We start from the raw sequence: 16,899 nt of genomic DNA, 5'->3' as shown, positions 1-16,899 counted from the left end.
AAATACCCACAGCGTTATTAGGTACAGTCCTGCCCTCGAGGAACCTAATACTTCCCCATCTTCTTCCCCTTTCATTGATTTAAAGGGAAATGCCAGACTATCTGTATTTCTATTCAGTTATATATTAAATTATTTATTCAGTTATTTCATCCTGACGCAGTCACGCTACTATGTGTCTGCTATATCGTTGCACCGTGCTCTCCCCAGGGCTTAGTCTAGAGTCTAGACGGTAAGTGCTCAATAAATACTAGCGACTACTAGCTTTCTCCTGCTCCATCTCTTTGTAAATAAATAATTTACCAACCACCCCCGTCCCGACCCATGAACCGCAACCCCCTGCCCCAGCCCACGAGCCCCCCGTATTAAAGGGTCTGAGGCAATGCTTCCGTTATGGCCATTCCATCATGGCCGTACCATGCTGGTGAGCTGGCCAATGGTCCCTCGATCCCTTGAGCAGAGTGGGGCTGCCGCCGAAGCGTGGCTTCCCAAACCCCACTTTCATCCCTTCCAACATCCCTCAGTCCTTCTTGGTTCCGTCCCCAGAGGCTGTTCTCTCTGCTCTGACGTTCCTTCTTGGGTGGTCTGGAGCATTTATGTATATTCTGGGGTGTGTCTGAGTATTTTGGGGGTGTTGCTGCTTGAGGGTCAAATGGAGAGGGATCGGGAACATCACTTTCCTCCCCACTGCCCCTGTTCTGTCCCTGGCTAGATTCTGTGCAGTTCTTGTGAAAGGTCATCATGGTCAATTCTGCTGACATGACCCCTAGGCTTGGAAAATCTCCTAATCCGATGATTGAGGGGTGAGGGGGACCCTTCTAATTCTTCCCAGGTGCTACGGTTTTCCATTGTTCGAAGGTACGCCTCTTTGGCTCCTTTGAGATTTGTGGCCCTGCCTATTTTGCAAAGATGATTCATTCAGCCTGCCCTTTTTGTTAATAATCTATTTCCTTTACTCTAAAGATAATCCCTCTTACATCCGTGCAGTTGCCAGCAGCTGGCCCACCCTGTCCCATCTTTTATCGTCCTCCCACTCCAAGACTTGGTTTTGTTACTTTCCTCCCCAAAAGATTTTCGTGTACCCTAATATCTTATATATCAACCATCCCAACAAGGGCCTTCCCCAGTTCATTCCTCCTCTCCCCTGGCTTTATCCCCCCAGCTACCATCCCCAAATTTTACACTAGCCAAGCATTCAACGACTAACAACCAACCACCTGGAGAAGCAGCATGGTCTAGAGGAATGAGCAAGAGCCCAGTAGTCAACATACTTTTTTATATTAAATGGTATTTATTAAGGTATTACTATGGGCCAGGCACTAAAACTAAGCACTGGGGTAGATGCAAGCTATTCAGATTGGACACGGTCCATGTCCCCCAGCTCACAGTCTTAATTCCCATTTTACAGATGAGGTAACTGAGGCACAGAGCTCAAGGGCCCACAGCAGACAAGTGGCAGAGCAAGGATTAGAATCCAGGTCATTCTGACTTCCAGGCCTACGCTCTATCCACTAGATCACATTGTTTCTCAACTAATCCTGCCCGTGTGACTTTGGACAAGTCATCTAACTCCTCTGTGCTTCAGTTTCCTCATTTGTAAAATAGAGATCAAGTCCTACTCGCTTCTACTTAGACTCTGAACCCCATGTGGCACCGGGACCATTTCCGACCTGATTATCTTGTATCTATCCCAGTGCTTAATAGAGTGCTGCCGGATAATAAATGCATAACAAGAACCCTAATTTTAATAGTTATTTTGTACATATCCTATTATTTAAGCACTCATTCACCTCGACTGTCATTTTCCTCCTTCTTCCTATTTGTTAGATTGTCTTAATGTTTGTCTTCCCCTTTAGATTGCAAACGCTTTGAGGACAGGGCTCGTGCTGACTAACTTCATTGTGCTCTCCCAAAAGCTCAGTGTGATGCTCTGCACCCAGTAGAAGCTCAATAAAAACTAGCGATTGATTGAACAATAGACCTTAAGGGACTGCAAAGTCTCAGGGAGTATGTTTGAGTCACGTAGCGTGGCCTGGTTCAAGAAGCACTGACTTGGGAGTCTAAAGGACCTGGGTTCTAAGCCTGGTTCCGCAACTTGGTCTGTTCTGTGACCTTGGGAAAGCCACTTCACTTCTCTGTGAAATGGGATTAAGACTTTGAGCCCCGTGTGGGATATGGAATGTGTCCAACCTGATTAGCTTGGGTATACTCCGGTGCTTAGTTCGGTGCCTGGCATATAGTGAGCGCTTGACAACTGCCATAAATAATAGTAATAATAATAATTTAAAAAATTGCCTGAGCTGCATGTCACGTCACGCCGACCCAGAAGACCTGGGACCTGAACGTCTAATTCCTGGCTTCAGAGGCAAGTGCCGAACTCCTATTCAAGCCTAGGAGACACTTGAGAGGAGGTCGGAGAAAATGCTCCGGAGGTAGCTTTCAGTCTAGTTTAAAAGTGGTAAATTCGTGCAGCCCCTGGGGAGACCTTGACCAGGACTGGACTCGCCTCTTGAAATGCAACACATCCAGGCCAGCTTTTTGAAGCTTCATGGTACCGCAGGGAGAATCGAGAATGGTGAAAACAGTAAACCGAATGCCCTGAAAGACCTTCCCCCTGCAGAAATGCCTGTTCAAGATGTACTGTCTCTTGCCCACTTAGCTGATCCTGCTTAGCTACACACAGGCACCACAGTGGCGATGGTGGAGTAAGAAGCAGATGTTGGGAAGCACCTGACACAAGGAGTCATTAGGTTTGGGTTAGCATTTCAGTGACCCACCGGTACAGGTTTGGCGCTCACTGGGTTCTGGGCCCTAGAGCCCAATCAATCAATTAATTATATTTATCAAACACTTACTGTGTCCCTCTAGACTGTAAGCTAGCTGTGGGCAGGGAATGTGTCTCCCGGGCTCTGCACACAGTAAACCCTCAATAAAAATCTTGCTGCGAGAACACTTACCTACCACTTAGGATAGTGCAGAAAAGTTGGTAGACACGATCCCTGACCTCGAGGGATCCTACCAATTGGTCGGAAGTCTCGGAGAACGTTTGCCCTTCTCTGGACCTCTTTCTTCCTATCTGAGCAATGGACAAAATGAGACTTGCTTGTTCCCGAAGGCAAATGTCACAATATAACTGCAGCATTCCTTCGAGGAAGGTGCTATATATGTACAAGGAAGCCATATTAGCACGTTAATAATAAATATTTTGGAAAATAAATCTGTGGTTACAAAAACAAATGAAGCACGACACCCCTGAGTAACCTCTTCTTTATGAAATGCTGCACTCTTCCTGAACTAAAACAGTTAGTGCTTTTAATAGCCTCACTTTTTAATATTAAGTTACATGAGAGATGGACGTGCACTGCCTCTAAATTAAATATTAAAATATTAAATATTAAATTGGACAGGAGATATCCGCATTATCGTCGAACCCGCTCGGTTTACCGAGGGCCCACCGAAAGGAGCGAGAAATCTAAGTACTGTTAATATTCACCGAGGTCGTTTAATTTTTCTCCATCAGACACCCGGGCACCAAAACCTTCTCTTTTATTGATCAGCCTCAGAGGACTGAATAAACAGACCAAACTCCAACTACCAGACTTGAAATGACTTCTCCGGAATGATGGATCTCCAGGTTACATTTAATGGACACGACAGATTATTCCGAATGAGGGAACTGGATTAACTCTGTCTCCGTAGCAGGGGCCAGCTTCATCTTTGTTCTCCTCGGACAGCGGCTATTAACAACTCCGCTTCATCCCCGATCCGGGACTTTGTGTAAATTTCGGAGACAGCGGCGGTCTGACATCTCGCCGCGTGTCACTGTCAGCCCAACCCTCGGGATCTGAGGCTGGAGCTCGGCAGTCTGGATATCTGCAGAACGAGGTAGTACGGGGTCAATCACCTCTTAGCCGAAGCCATTTGAATAATTGAAGGGAGGGAACGGAAGAGGAGAGTGGAATTTGTTTCAGTGCCTTAGCCTTGCTGTCTGCATTTTAATTAAGACATTCCCTTCCTCCCGCTTCTGGATACCCATGTCTCCTTTGAAAACAGAATCATATCAGGTTTTCCCGGGGGCTGTTGGGGGAATCACCGGTGTTTGGCAGCGGCCTCTTCTGTGGTCTGTGATGATGGAATGTAGGTTTTGAAGGGAGATGGAGTTCTAGGCCAGAGGGAGGAGATGGGCAAGAAGCCAGAGGTGAGACAGAAGAGATCAATATAAAGTCAGTAGGTTAGCACTAGAGGAGCTAAATGTACGTGTTGGGTTGGAGGAGAAGATCGGCGAAGAAAGGAACGAGAGGGAGAGCTGATTGAGTGCCTTAGAGCCGATGGTCAGGGGATTCTGCTGGATGGGGAGATGGATGGGGAGCCACTGGAGGTTTCTGTGGAGAGGGGAAATGTGGACCGAATGTTCCTTTTCTGAAAATTGATCTGGGCAACAGTGAAATATGGACTGGAGTGGGGAGAAACAGGAGGCCGGGAGAAGGGCGAGTAGGCTGAGGCAGTAGTTGAGGTGGGATAGGATAAGTGTTTTGATCAAAGAGAAGGCAGTTTGCTTGGAGAGGAAAGGGTGGATTTAATAGAAGCTGTGAGGTCTTCCCTGAGACACTCCTTCTTGCCGACGTCCCCGCTTCCTGCCTCTCCCCACTCCAGTCCATACCTCACTCTGCAGCTTGGCTCATTTTCCTAAAAATAATTTAGTCCAAGTCTCTCCATTCAGATGCCTCCAAAGTTTGCCCATCCACCTTCCCATTATGGAAGAGGCCAGAGCCTGGGCAGAATTATCTATCATCTTTCAAGTACTCAACTGGCTCTCCCCCTCATACCTAACCTCGCTGATTTCCTGCTACAAACCGATCCACCAACTTCACTCCTCTGACACCAATCTACTCACCGTGCCTCGATCTCATCTATCTCCCTGATGGCCCCTTGCCCACGTCCTCCCTCTGGATCCTTCATATCCGACAGACCACCACTCTCCCCCCCTTCAAAGCCCTTCTTAAATAACATCTCCTCCAAGAGGCCTTCCCTGATTAAGCCCTTTTTTCCCCTATGTGTCTTCCTTTCTGCATCACCTGTACACTCGATATTCACCGCACCCAGCCTCACAGCTCTCACGTACGTATTCCTATACCCTCCTAGTGCCCTTATCTGCAATTCATTTTAATACCCAACTCCCCCTCTATAGACTGCAAGCTCCTTATGGGTAGGTACTGTGTCTACCAACTCTATTGAATTGCATGTGCTCGCCCAAGGCCTTCGGGCTCTACTCTGCACGCAATAAGCACTGGATAAATACCCTTGATTGACAGACTGAAGATGGGATTTGAATAAGAGAGATAACGCCAAGGTTACTGACTTGTTAGGGAGAATGGTGGTACTGCCTACCGTTCTGCAAAAAATGTGGCAGAGGGCAGGGTTTGAGTGGGAGGGTTGTGTTTTGGACATGTTAAATTTGAGGTGTCGGCGGGACATCCGAATAGAGATGTCATGAAGGCAGAAGGAAAGACAAGGCCGTAGAGAAGAGAGGTCAGGGCTGGCGATGTCGGTTCGGGTATCACCCACCTAATTCAGTAGCATTTATTTTCAATCAGTAGTGTTTAGTGAGCGCTTCCTATGTGCAGAGCACTGTACTAAGCACTTGGAATGTACAAATCAGTAACGGATGGAGACAGTCCCTGCCCTTTGACGGGCTTACAGTCTAATGATGATAGTCAAAGTGTTGGGGGTGAATGAGTTCTCCCAGGGGGTGGGAGTTGATGGAGAATTGAAGAGGCCAGGGCCCGGGCGAGGCGGGACGGTAGGGTCAGTGGAAGCAGGGAGGGAGAGATAAATAAAAGAGCGGAAAGAAGACAGGGAGGAAAAAGGATATTGAAAACCTATTTTCATTTCACGGAGGATGCTGTGTCCACGATGACCCACTGTGCTTATGCTATATTTCATCTGAAGAATCGTTTGTGTTTTCATTCACCTGCTTCCGCTGCACCTCCTTGCTTCACTCTTGGACTTAAGACTCTCGATCGGCCTCAGCCCAGCAGATTGGAACTGGCCATCTCGGGGATCTGGCCTTCCCCCGGCACAACATCCCAAACCGGCAACTTACCCGAACCGGGCTGTGTTTGTTCAGCAAACAGGCTCAACTCTGTAGACTCGAGGCCTTGACGGAGGCCCTCGGCACGCCGATGAGATCTCGCCAGAGGGAGGCAATCAAATACGTGGAGCTTTGCTTCCCCGAGGGGCTTCTTCCCCGCCTCTCGGCCTTGAAAGTTCCTCCCCGCCCCACGGTCCCTTGAAAATCTCCCAGCTTTTGTTAGATCACCCGCACGTTGCTGCTTTGAGATGGGGACAAAAGAACTCTGGGAAAACCTCTCCCAAAGCCTCGACCTCTGGGTTCCTTCAGCCTCGTTCCCTGGCATAAAAGCCGGATCCAACGGGGGCACTTGACTGGCCAGCGACAGCCCTGGCTTCAGAGGAGAGTGGTAGATGTACTGAAGGTGACCTTTCGGACCCGTTGATATTTCGTGAACGTACCGTCCTAAGGTGCACGCGGCGGAGGGCTGGCGTCAGCCTTGTTCTCCCGCTGGTTCTACAGGGTTTTGTTCATTGACACGTCGGGGCGATTGACGCGGCCCCTACCGGGCGGCTGCTCTGCAGAGGTCAGGCAAAAGCCTGTCACTTGCCTTTTAAGAACAGTGGGAATCCAATCTTATCAGTGACTGAGGCCAACAGGGCTCTGAGGAGCAGCTCGCTGGACCTTGCCGCTGGTTAGAGATACCGAGAGAGTTCGGAAAGTGAAAAACGACTTCCACCTTATAAATGAGAATCAGACCCACCTTCCCCGGCCCACGTGGATAGAATTAACTCGAGGAAGCCTCACTCGGGCAGTTTACGGGATTGGGGGAGTGAAGCGGGGGAGCCAAAGCAGAAGACCCCCCCCGCCACCCTTTCCGCTGACGGCGTGTGGCATTCACATAATGAACGACGGTGGTGATTGTTGAGAGCTTTCTATGCTCCCAGTGCTAGAAGCAGCGTGGCCTAGTGGAAAGAGTACGGACTTAGGAGCCAGAAGGACCCAGGTTCTATTCCCTACTCGGCCACTTGTCTCCTGTGTGACCTTGGGCAAATCACTACTTCTCTGTGCCTCAGTTACCTCATCTGTAAAATGGGGTTAGAGACTGGGAGCCCTACATAGGACAGGGTCTCTGTCCAACCTCATTTTCTTCCATCTACCTCTGCGCTTAGTACGGTGCCTGGCGCACAGTAAGCGTCCGACAAATATCGCTATCATCATTGTGATTATACAGGATAATCAGCTCGGACACCACCCCGTCCCACACGGGGCTAGAGAAATGAGCTGCCTCATTTTACTTTCTTCTCTCTGACGGTATTCGTGAAGAGCGTAGGAGATGCCAGGCACCATACTAAGTGCTGTGGTACATACGAGCTCATCAGCTGGGATGCGGTCCATGGCCCACACGGGGCTCGTGGTCTTAATCTCCATTTTACAGACGAAGTAGCTGAGTCGCAGAGAAATTAAGTGACTTGCCCAACGTTGACACACAGCAGGCAGGTGACAGAGCCGGGATTAGAACCCAGGTCCTTGTTACTCCCAGGCCCGTGCCATGCTGCTGATTGGAGGTGCAATTTGAATGGTCACAGATTTCCTTGGAAGAGGCGGATGAGCTTATTTTTTCTACTTGAGAACTGGGGAAACTGTGGTCCGGGGAAGAGAACCAGTATATCCAAGGGAAGGCAGCAAGAGATTATCCTACAAGGACAGGATTCCCTCTCTTTTGAACCGTCACCTAAGTACTCCATCCGTAATTTACCTGTGGCGGGAAGCCGATGGCCTTTCCGAGGTTTACAGCCACGGAGGGTCAGCTTCTGTCGTTACTGCTCGTAGTGGTCCTGTTAGTTAATGATAATGATGTTGGTATTTGTTAAGCGCTTACTATGTGCAGAGCACTGTTAATGTTGGTGTTTGTTAAGCGCTTACTATGTGCCGAGCACTGTTCTAAGCGCTGGGGTAGACAGAGGGGAATCGGGTTGTCCCACGTGGGGCTCACGGTCTTAATCCCCATTTTACAGATGAGGGAACTGAGGCACCGAGAAGTTCAGTGACTCGCCCCAAGTCACACAGCTGGCGAGTGGCAGAGCCGGGGTTCGAACCCATGACCTCTGACTCCAAAGCCCGTGCTCTTTCCAGTGAGCCAAACTGTTCTAAGCGCTGGGGTAGATACAGGGTCATCGGGTTGTCCCACGTGAGGCTCACGGTCTTAATCCCCATTTTGCAGATGAGGTCACTGAGGCACAGAGAAGTTAATTGACTTGCCCACAGTCACACAGCTGACAAGTGGCAGAGCGGGGATTCGAACCCATGACCTCTGACTCCCAAGCCCAGGCCCTTTCCACTGAGCCACGCTGCTTCTCATAGTTGGTGGCATATTATAATCGGCACTGGTGGCACCTGTCCCATCACGGTTTGTCACACAGTGACAGATAGAGCACAGGCCTGGTAGTCAGAAGGTCATGGGTTCTAATCCTGGCTCCGCCACGTGCCTGCTGATGGACCTTGGGCAAGTCACTTCATTTCTCTGTGCCTCAGTTACCTCATCTGTAAAATGGGGATTGAGGCCCGTGCGCCCCGACGGGACCGGGACCGTCTCCAACCCGATTTGCTTGTATCCTCTCCAGCGCTTAGTATCGTGCTTGGCACATAATAAGTGCTTAACAGATACCGCAGTTACTGTCATTACCGTGGATGGAGGAAGCCAACAGCGAGGCTGAGCCAGTCTCTGAGCTGTTTTCTTGCTATCTGTAGATGGTTAGCTCGTTGTGGGCAGGGAATGTGTCTCCCAACCTATGTTGTACTCTCCCAAAGGCTTAGCAGGGCACTCCAGTGGTTGCCCATCCACCTCTGCATCAGAGAAAATCTCCTTCCCACTGGCTTCAAGGCACTCAATCATCTCTCCCCCTCCTATCTCACCTCGCCACTCTCCTACTACGACCCAGCCTGCACACTTCACTCCTCTAATGCTCAGTTTCTCACTGTACCTCCTTCTCGTCTATCCCACCGCCAACCACTTGCCCACAGCCTGTCTCCGGCCTGGAACGCCCTCCCTCCTCGGATCCGACCGACAATTACTCTCCCCCACTTCAAAGCCTTATTGAGAGCATATCTCCTCCAAGAAGGCTTCCCTCACTAAACCCTCTTGTCCTCCTTTCCTCCCACGCCCTTCTGCGTCGCCCGGACTTGTTCCCTTTATTCTTTCCCCCTCCCAACCCTACAGGACTTAGGTACATATCTGTAATTTGTTTATTTATATTTACGAATATTAATACCTTTGCTGTAAACTCATCGCGGGCAGGGAAACTGTCTATTTATTGTTATACCGTACCCTTCCGAGTGCTTAGAACGGTGCTCTGCACCCTATAAGCACTCAGTACGTGTGATTGAATGAATAAATGAATACACTAAGCACTTGGGAGAGGACAACACCAGAAGAAGCGGCGTGGCTCAGTGCAAAGAGCCCCGGGCTTGGGCGTCAGAGGTCATGGGTTCGACTCCCGGCTCTGCCGCTGGTCAGCTGTGTGACTGTGGGCGAGTCACTTAGCTTCTCTGGGCCTCAGTTACCTCATCTGGCAAATGGGGATTAACTGCGAGCCTCGCGTGGGACAACCCGATGACCCCGTATCTTCCCCAGCGCTTAGAACAGTGCTCTGCACATAGTCGGCGCTTAACAAATACCACTACTATTATTATTACCCGCAACAAGCTTAGAGGCTAGGGGAGGTTTATGGGCTAGATGGAGTTTCCAGTCTAGAGGCAGCCAGTACCTAGACATGTGTAGCCCGAATCTTCGTTTCACCTGAGCATGGGATAATAATGATGATGATGATGCTAGTTTAACGTTTACTCTGTGTCAAGCACTGTTCTAAATGCTCGGGTAGCTACCCGCTATTCAGGTTGAACACAATCCCTGTCCCACACGGGGCTCACAGTCTTAATCCTCTTTTTACAGGCGAGGGAACTGAGGCACAGAGAAGGAAAGCTACTTGCCCAAGGCCACAGAGCAGACCAGTGGCGGAGCTGGAAGCCGGTGAACCCAGGTCCTTCTGACGTCCAGGCCCGTGCTCTCATCCACTAGGCCATGCTGCTTTTCACGCTGCTGTCATGGGGATGAGACTATATCGATGAACGAGATGCCCTCCCCCGCTCCGGGACTTGGGGGTACTCAAGAGCACCCGGGAGACGTTCCCAGGAAACGGGGGGAGTAACCGAGGGCCCGGAGAAGACACGGGATGGATGATCGACTTTAGAACGGCCAGACACGGACGGATGCATCAGGGTGAGTGAGAATAGCTCTGAAGGGCACTGTCGCCGCCGTTTGCCGTCCCTGCGAGGACGCTACCGGCTGAAGAGATGGCTCCAGGAAGCTGGAGTTCAAACTTTTTGGCTGTCGATCCATCGGTCGACCAGTGGTATTTATCGCGCAGAGCACTGCAAGAAGCACCCGGGAGAGTACGATTCAGCCCCGAGTCACCGGGATCGCAAACAGGAGGAAAGATCTGCTCGAAAAATGTCCCGGTCGTGTTTTAGAAGCCCTCAAAGCGTTTGATAAGGAAGCCAGAGAGAGGCAACCGATCGCCTGAAATTAGTACAGTTTCCCACAACGCCCAGGCCCCATCTCCGCTGCGTAACGTATATTAGCCTCCGCGAGACAGCCCACGGCGCAGGGCCCTCGTGTCATCCGCTCAACCCGTTGTCCGTTAGCAATTCCTCAGCGGCGCCGATTGGAATCGAATGGCGAGCGAGATCCACGAGTGGCATTTTAATGGGGGTTTTGAGAAATACGCTAACGTCGGATGGCTTTGGGGAGAGAGGTGGCCACGCTGAGTTCTTGAGAGCTATCAGTCGGCCCCCGATGGCATAGCGTCTGCGAAGGCCCCCACGGGCCTGCCGTTGCCATGGCGACCCCAAACCGGGAGTAGTAGCTGTAAACTTAAAAATATGACTTTTTTTCCAGCCAGTGGTGGCTCTCTCTCAGTACTGAAACCTTCGCCTGCGTTTCAAGTGAGTGGGGGGATTTTTCTGTTCCCCCGGTCATAAGTCTGACTGAATCTATAGCAACCAAAATTAGACTATAAATCACCTTAATGGTGCTTTTCGGAGAATTCTTTACTGGATCAATTCAGATCATACGAGGTGGCAAGCTTTTGAGCCTAGTCACTAATAACAGTCATGTCAGAGATGTATTGCAAGAAAGAAAGGGATCGGGGTGAAAGGCTTTGGACTTAATCTCTCCGGTGGAGATTTGCCGGCAAATGTTCGGGTTCTATTTCTTCCCACAGTTCGGACTTGCCCGCGGTTCGGGCCAGCCCTCGGTGACTTTAGAGAAGCGGCGTGGCTCAGCGGAAAGAGCCCGGGCTTTGGAGACAGAGGTCATGGGTTCGAATCCCCGCTGGGCCACTTGTCAGCTGTGTGACTGTGGGCAAGTCACTTCACTTCTCGGTGCCTCAGTTCCCTCCTCTGGAAAATGGGGATGAAGACTGTGAGCCCCACGGGGGACAACCTGATTCCCCCGTGTCCACCCCAGCGCTTGGACCGGTGTTCGGCACATAGTAAGCGCTTAACAAATGCCAACGTTATTATCATTTGGGCTTCTGATCCTTTTTCTCCGGCACGGAGAATCTTGGATTCCTCCTCATTCACTTGGCCCCTCCTGGCCATCACGAAAGCTAACGACCCAAGCTCCGGTGTTGGCAACTGCTTTGGTCTCCCACCGATCCTTGGGGAGGCAGCATCATCATCGGTATTTATTTAGTGCTTACTGTGTGCAGAGCACTGTACTAAGCATCTGGGAGTATATGTTCTAGCAGAGGTGGTAGACACAGTCCCTGTCCTCAGTGAGCGTGGCCTAGTGGAAAGAGGACGGGCCTCGGAGTCAGAGGACCGGGAGTCTAATCCCGGCTCTGCCACATCCACCTTTTGACCTAGGGCAAGTCACTTCGGTCCTCTGTGCCTTAGTCTCCTCATCTGTAAAATGGGGATTGAATCCTAGTCCCTCCTACTCGGTGCGCCTCATGTGCCAGAGGGACTGTGACCACCTGATCACCCGAGTATCCACTCCAGCGCTTACTATACTGCTTGTAATAGTGATGATAATAATAATAATGATTGCGGTACTTAAGTGCTTACGAGGTGCCAAGCACTGTACTAAGTGCTGGGGTGGGTACAAGCCAATAGGGTTGGACACAGTCCACGTCCCACAAGGGGCTCACAGACTTAATCCCCATTTTGCAGATGAAGTAACTGAGGCACAGAGAACTGAAGTGACTTGCCCTAGGTCACAGAGTGGATGCGGTAGAGCTGAGAGTCTGACTTCTGACTCTTAGGACCGTATTTTATCCACTGAGCCACGATTCTTGTCATATAGTAACCTCTTCACAAATGCCACGATGATCATTAGTAATAATAATAATAACGACGATGGCGTTTGTTAAGCACTTACTATGTGCAAAGCCCTGTTCTAAGCGCTCGGGGGGGCCGGATACAGAGTGATCAGGTGGTCCCACATAATAATAATAATGTCGGTATTTGTTTTAAGCGCTTACTATGTGCCAAGCACGGTTCTGAGCGCTGGGGTAGACACAGGGGAATCAGGTTGTCCCACGTGGGGTTCACGGTCTTAATCCCCATTTTACAGATGAGGTGACTGAGGCCCAGAGAAATTATTATTGTTATTATTACCCCCCCCCCTTCCCGGTTGTCCCTTCCCCATCACCCTAATAATAATAGTAGTAATAGTCGTAATAATAGCAGCAGTAACAGCAGCGGTCATTCGTTCATTCATTCGATCGGATTTATTGAGCGCTTACTGTGTGCAGAGCACCGTACCAAGCGCTTGGAGTGTACAGTTCGGCAAGAGATACTGAGCGACCACCGAGTTCGATGAACCGTACTAGGCACCGGGAGAGAACAACCGAAGAGATATCAGGTTCCCCGTCCACAGAGACCTTAAGCTCTAATGGGGGAGAAACAAATACAAATATTTACCAAGAGGGCAGTCCGAGTAAATAAATGAATTGACATATATAATAAAGGAAGGATATAAATAAGTGCAGGAGATTGCTGGATCGTTTGAGTTGGTGCTGGGGAGTAATTGGAGAAGGCTTGTTGGAGGAAGTGGGATTTTAGGAGAGTATTGAATGCCAGGAACTCTCTGGTCCGTCAGATCGGAGAAGAGAGGGAACCGCAGTTCAGGGGAAGGAGAAGTTGAGAGTGAGGTTCGGTCAGAAGATGAACTTGAGAGGAATAAATAATAATAATGATAATGATATTTGTTAAGCGCTTACTACGTGCCATGTGCCGTACTTAGCGCTGGGGTCGATACAGACACGTTTAGTTGGACACGGTTCCTTGTCGCACGTGGGGCTCGCGGTCTCAGCCTCCATTTTACAGACGAGATAACTGAGGCACGGGGAAGCGATGTGACTCGCCCGAGGTCGCACAGCGGAAAGTGGCGGAGCGGAATTAGAACGCATGACCTCTGACTCCAGGCCCCTGCTCTCTCCACTCTGCCACGCTGCCTCTCTAGATAGGCGCTAGATGTAAAGTAGAAGGGGAAAAAAAGGGATACGGACGTTGGGGTGGGTCGGTCGAGGGCCTCGAGGCCGTAGGTGAAACAGTTTCGCTTAATGCGAAGGGAGGAGAGAAGCCAGGGGAGGATTTTGAGGAGTGGAGACATGTAGACCGAGCAACACTCCAGAAAACGATGTGTACGGCAGCATATAGTGTAGCTTGGAGGAGGGAAGAGGCTGATGGCAGGGAGACCAGCAAGAAGGGTGATGCGGTATCGTGGCCGTGATGTGATTAGACTGTGAGCCCGTCACTGGGCAGGGATCGTCTCCATCTGTTGCCGAATTGTACATTCCAAGCGCTTAGTACAGTGGTCTGCACGTAGTAAGTGCTCAACAAACACTATTGAATGAATTAGAACTGGGATCGGCATGGAAGCAGTCTCCATGGAGGGGAAGGGGTGGATCCAGGAGATACAATGTGAGAAAAAATGGCGGGAATTGTCAATCTAGTAAATGTGATAAATTAAATGTGAGAATTGAAAGACCCTGAAGAGTCCAAGATAGCACAAAGGTTGGGGGGCTTTGGGACCAGAACGTTGGTGGTGACAATGAAGGGAAAATTGGGAGGGGAACATTTAGAGGAGACAATAGGTAGATCTGTTTTAGGCGCGTGTCGTCGGGTTTAGTTTCTTGATTGTGTAGAAGTGTGTGTGGGGGGGGGGGCTTGGCTTCTGAGTGTGTGACAAGGATGGCAGTTGTGACCCTTGACACGACAAGCACCTAACTGATCTTTTAGCCCCCTTTTGGCTTTTGGCCACATGTTTATCTGCCATCTGGGGCTAGGCTAGCCCTGAGATCGAGCATGGGAGTCAGTCGGAAAACCCGATCTCCAGCTTTGGTCTACGTTACTCGACGTCTGCCTCTCTTCTCCTAAGAAGGGCCAAGCTAAAGGAGAAGATGCCCACGCTGGGGAAACGTGTCTTTGGGAGAAATCTTTTTCTTTTTTCTTTTTCTCTTCACCCGTAGATGTTGGAAGGATCAGTAGGACTCACTGAGTATTTTACTTCCTTCGGCAAGAGCGAGGGGCCAATCCCAGATTTGTTTGGTCGGTTGGTTTAGTAGACAGCCGGTATGGTAATCACTCTGTGTGTGTGACTTTCACCGATCAAAAGGAAATCTGATATAATAACAATGGGCAAGAAGGAAAATGAAAGAATAAGAAAGCTATCACAGATGTTAGCGTGTCAGGATAATAATAACCGTAAAAATCGTATTTTTTTAAGTGCATACTATGTGAAAAGCACCGCACTAAGCTTTGGGGTAGCTACAACAGGTTGGACACAGTCCCTGTCCCACGCGGGGCTCATATCCGAGAGGGAAGGAGAGCGGCTATTTTGTCTCCTGTTCATAGGTGAGAAAACCGAAGCCCAGAAGAGTTAAGCGAATTGTACGCGGTCTCAAAATAAGCTAACGGCAGGAGTAGGATTTGAACCCAGACCGCCTGACTTCCACACCAGTGTCCTTTCCGTGCTTTGCATTCGGCTAAAATAATTGAACTGAAATATTACAGTGGTTATTTTCAACAGCAAAGCAATAAGTCACATGCATTCTCTAGTTTAAACCTCACCTGGGAAGGCTGACGGGATGTCACGCCTCTAGTTCAGATTAAAGGGACCGGGCCATTATTCTCTCCCTGGAGGTCGCCCTCTCCCTCTTCAGATTCTTTTTCCGATTTGATTCCAAAGATAACTTAGCCAGGTCCTAGTCTTACGGGCAGCCTGCCAGCCTTGGACACACTGGGGATGATATGTGCCTAAAAGAAATGACTTTTTGATATTAACGTCTGTCTCGCCAAACTGGTTGTGGGCAGGGAGCGGGTCAACGCTGTTGTATCGTGCTCTTCCAAGCACTTAGTACAATGCTCTGCACCCAGTAAACGCTCAGCACATACTATCGATGATGATGATGATCATCAGAGAAGCAGCGTGGCTCAGTGGGAAGAGCCCGGCTTTGGGAGTCGGGGGTCGTGGGTGCGAATCCCGACTCGGCCCCTTGTCAGCTGTGTGACGGTGGGCAAGTCACTTCACTTCTCTGGGCCTCAGTGACCTCATCTGGAAAATGGGGATTAACTGTGAGCCTCACGTGGGACAACCTGATGACGCTGTATCTCCCCCAGCGCTTAGAACAGCGCTCTGCACATAGTAAGCGCTTAAATACCAACATCGTTATTATTATTATTATTATGTTGATGATGATGATGAGGCTCACCTCCTGTCTTCAGGCTGAGGTTTTCTCCTGTTCAGGCTTTCTTCTACTCACTTCTTCCTTCCCCTTTTCTGCGACTTGTTTGGTCTGGGTCCAGGTATGCTCCCAGATTCTTCTTTTTCTCCCCCGCTGGAACCTCAATGATGTCTCATCAGACTGATGGACCTCCCTCTTAATACCTTACAGTGCAGTGATCTCTCAAATCTGTGACGCCACACGCTTTTTACGTTTGCCAAAGTGCTTACACGTCAGTGAATCTCCTTTCTATCCTCTCACCGTGAAGACACAGAGAGGGAGGCGGGTAGTGTCTCGTCCATTCTGCACAGGAGGAAACTGAGTTATTGAGAGGATAAGTGACTTGCCCAAAGCCACACCCGAGGCCCGGAACGGAACTGGAACTAGAACCGCGACTCCTGATTTCCACCCCGTAATCTCTTCACTAGACCATGCTGTTTCTAAAACAGGCTCAGAGTACCCATGCAGCAGTTCGGCTCCGCCGCTAGTCAGCTGTGTGACCTTGGGCAAGGCGCTTAACTTCTCGGTGCCTCAGTTGCCTCATCCGTCAAATGGGGATTAAAACTGTGAGCCCCACGTGGGACATCCTGATCACCTTGTATCCCCCCAGCGCTTAGAACAGTGCTTTGCACATCGTAAGCGCTTAACAAATACCACAGTTTATTTTTTATCTTTACCCTGAGATATCTGGGGATCCTCCATCTGGCCTTCGGGATAGACGTTTTAGATGAATCATTTTCTGGCCACTTTCGACTTGGCGTATCGGTTAGATATCTTACATACCTTATTAAGTGCCAGTATATTCCTCCATTCCTGGAGAGGGTCTTTGGTCACAAAAGAGAGGATTTGATTTATTTGTATATTTATTTATTCAGGGAATATTTATTAAGCTCTTATTATTTGCCAGGCCCTGTACTAAGTGCTGTGCTAGGTATAAGACAATCAGGTTGGAGCCAGACCGTGTCCCACGTGGGCCTCACAGTCTTGCTCTCCATTTTACAGATGAGGCAACTGAGGTAGAGAGAAGTTAAGTGGCTTCCC

The 16,899-nt window shown here is 49.7% G+C and overlaps 1 long non-coding RNA gene across 1 annotated transcript; it reads right to left on the bottom strand.

Moving 5' to 3' along the window:
- Nucleotides 1–3,620: 3,620 nt before the first annotated feature.
- LOC120639024 lies at nucleotides 3,621–7,906 on the bottom strand. The gene is made up of 2 exons (XR_005661138.1): nucleotides 7,827–7,906; nucleotides 3,621–3,870 (listed from the first exon to the last, which is right to left on the bottom strand). It is a non-coding gene; the product is annotated as an uncharacterized LOC120639024 (long non-coding RNA).
- Between the last annotated feature and the right edge of the window lie 8,993 nt (nucleotides 7,907–16,899).

The sequence above is a fragment of the Ornithorhynchus anatinus genome, chromosome 2 (assembly GCF_004115215.2).
Source record: "Ornithorhynchus anatinus isolate Pmale09 chromosome 2, mOrnAna1.pri.v4, whole genome shotgun sequence".
Lineage (NCBI taxonomy): Eukaryota > Metazoa > Chordata > Mammalia > Monotremata > Ornithorhynchidae > Ornithorhynchus > Ornithorhynchus anatinus.
Note: the sequence above shows the minus strand (reverse complement) of the source record. Positions and strands in the feature narration are given on the sequence as shown.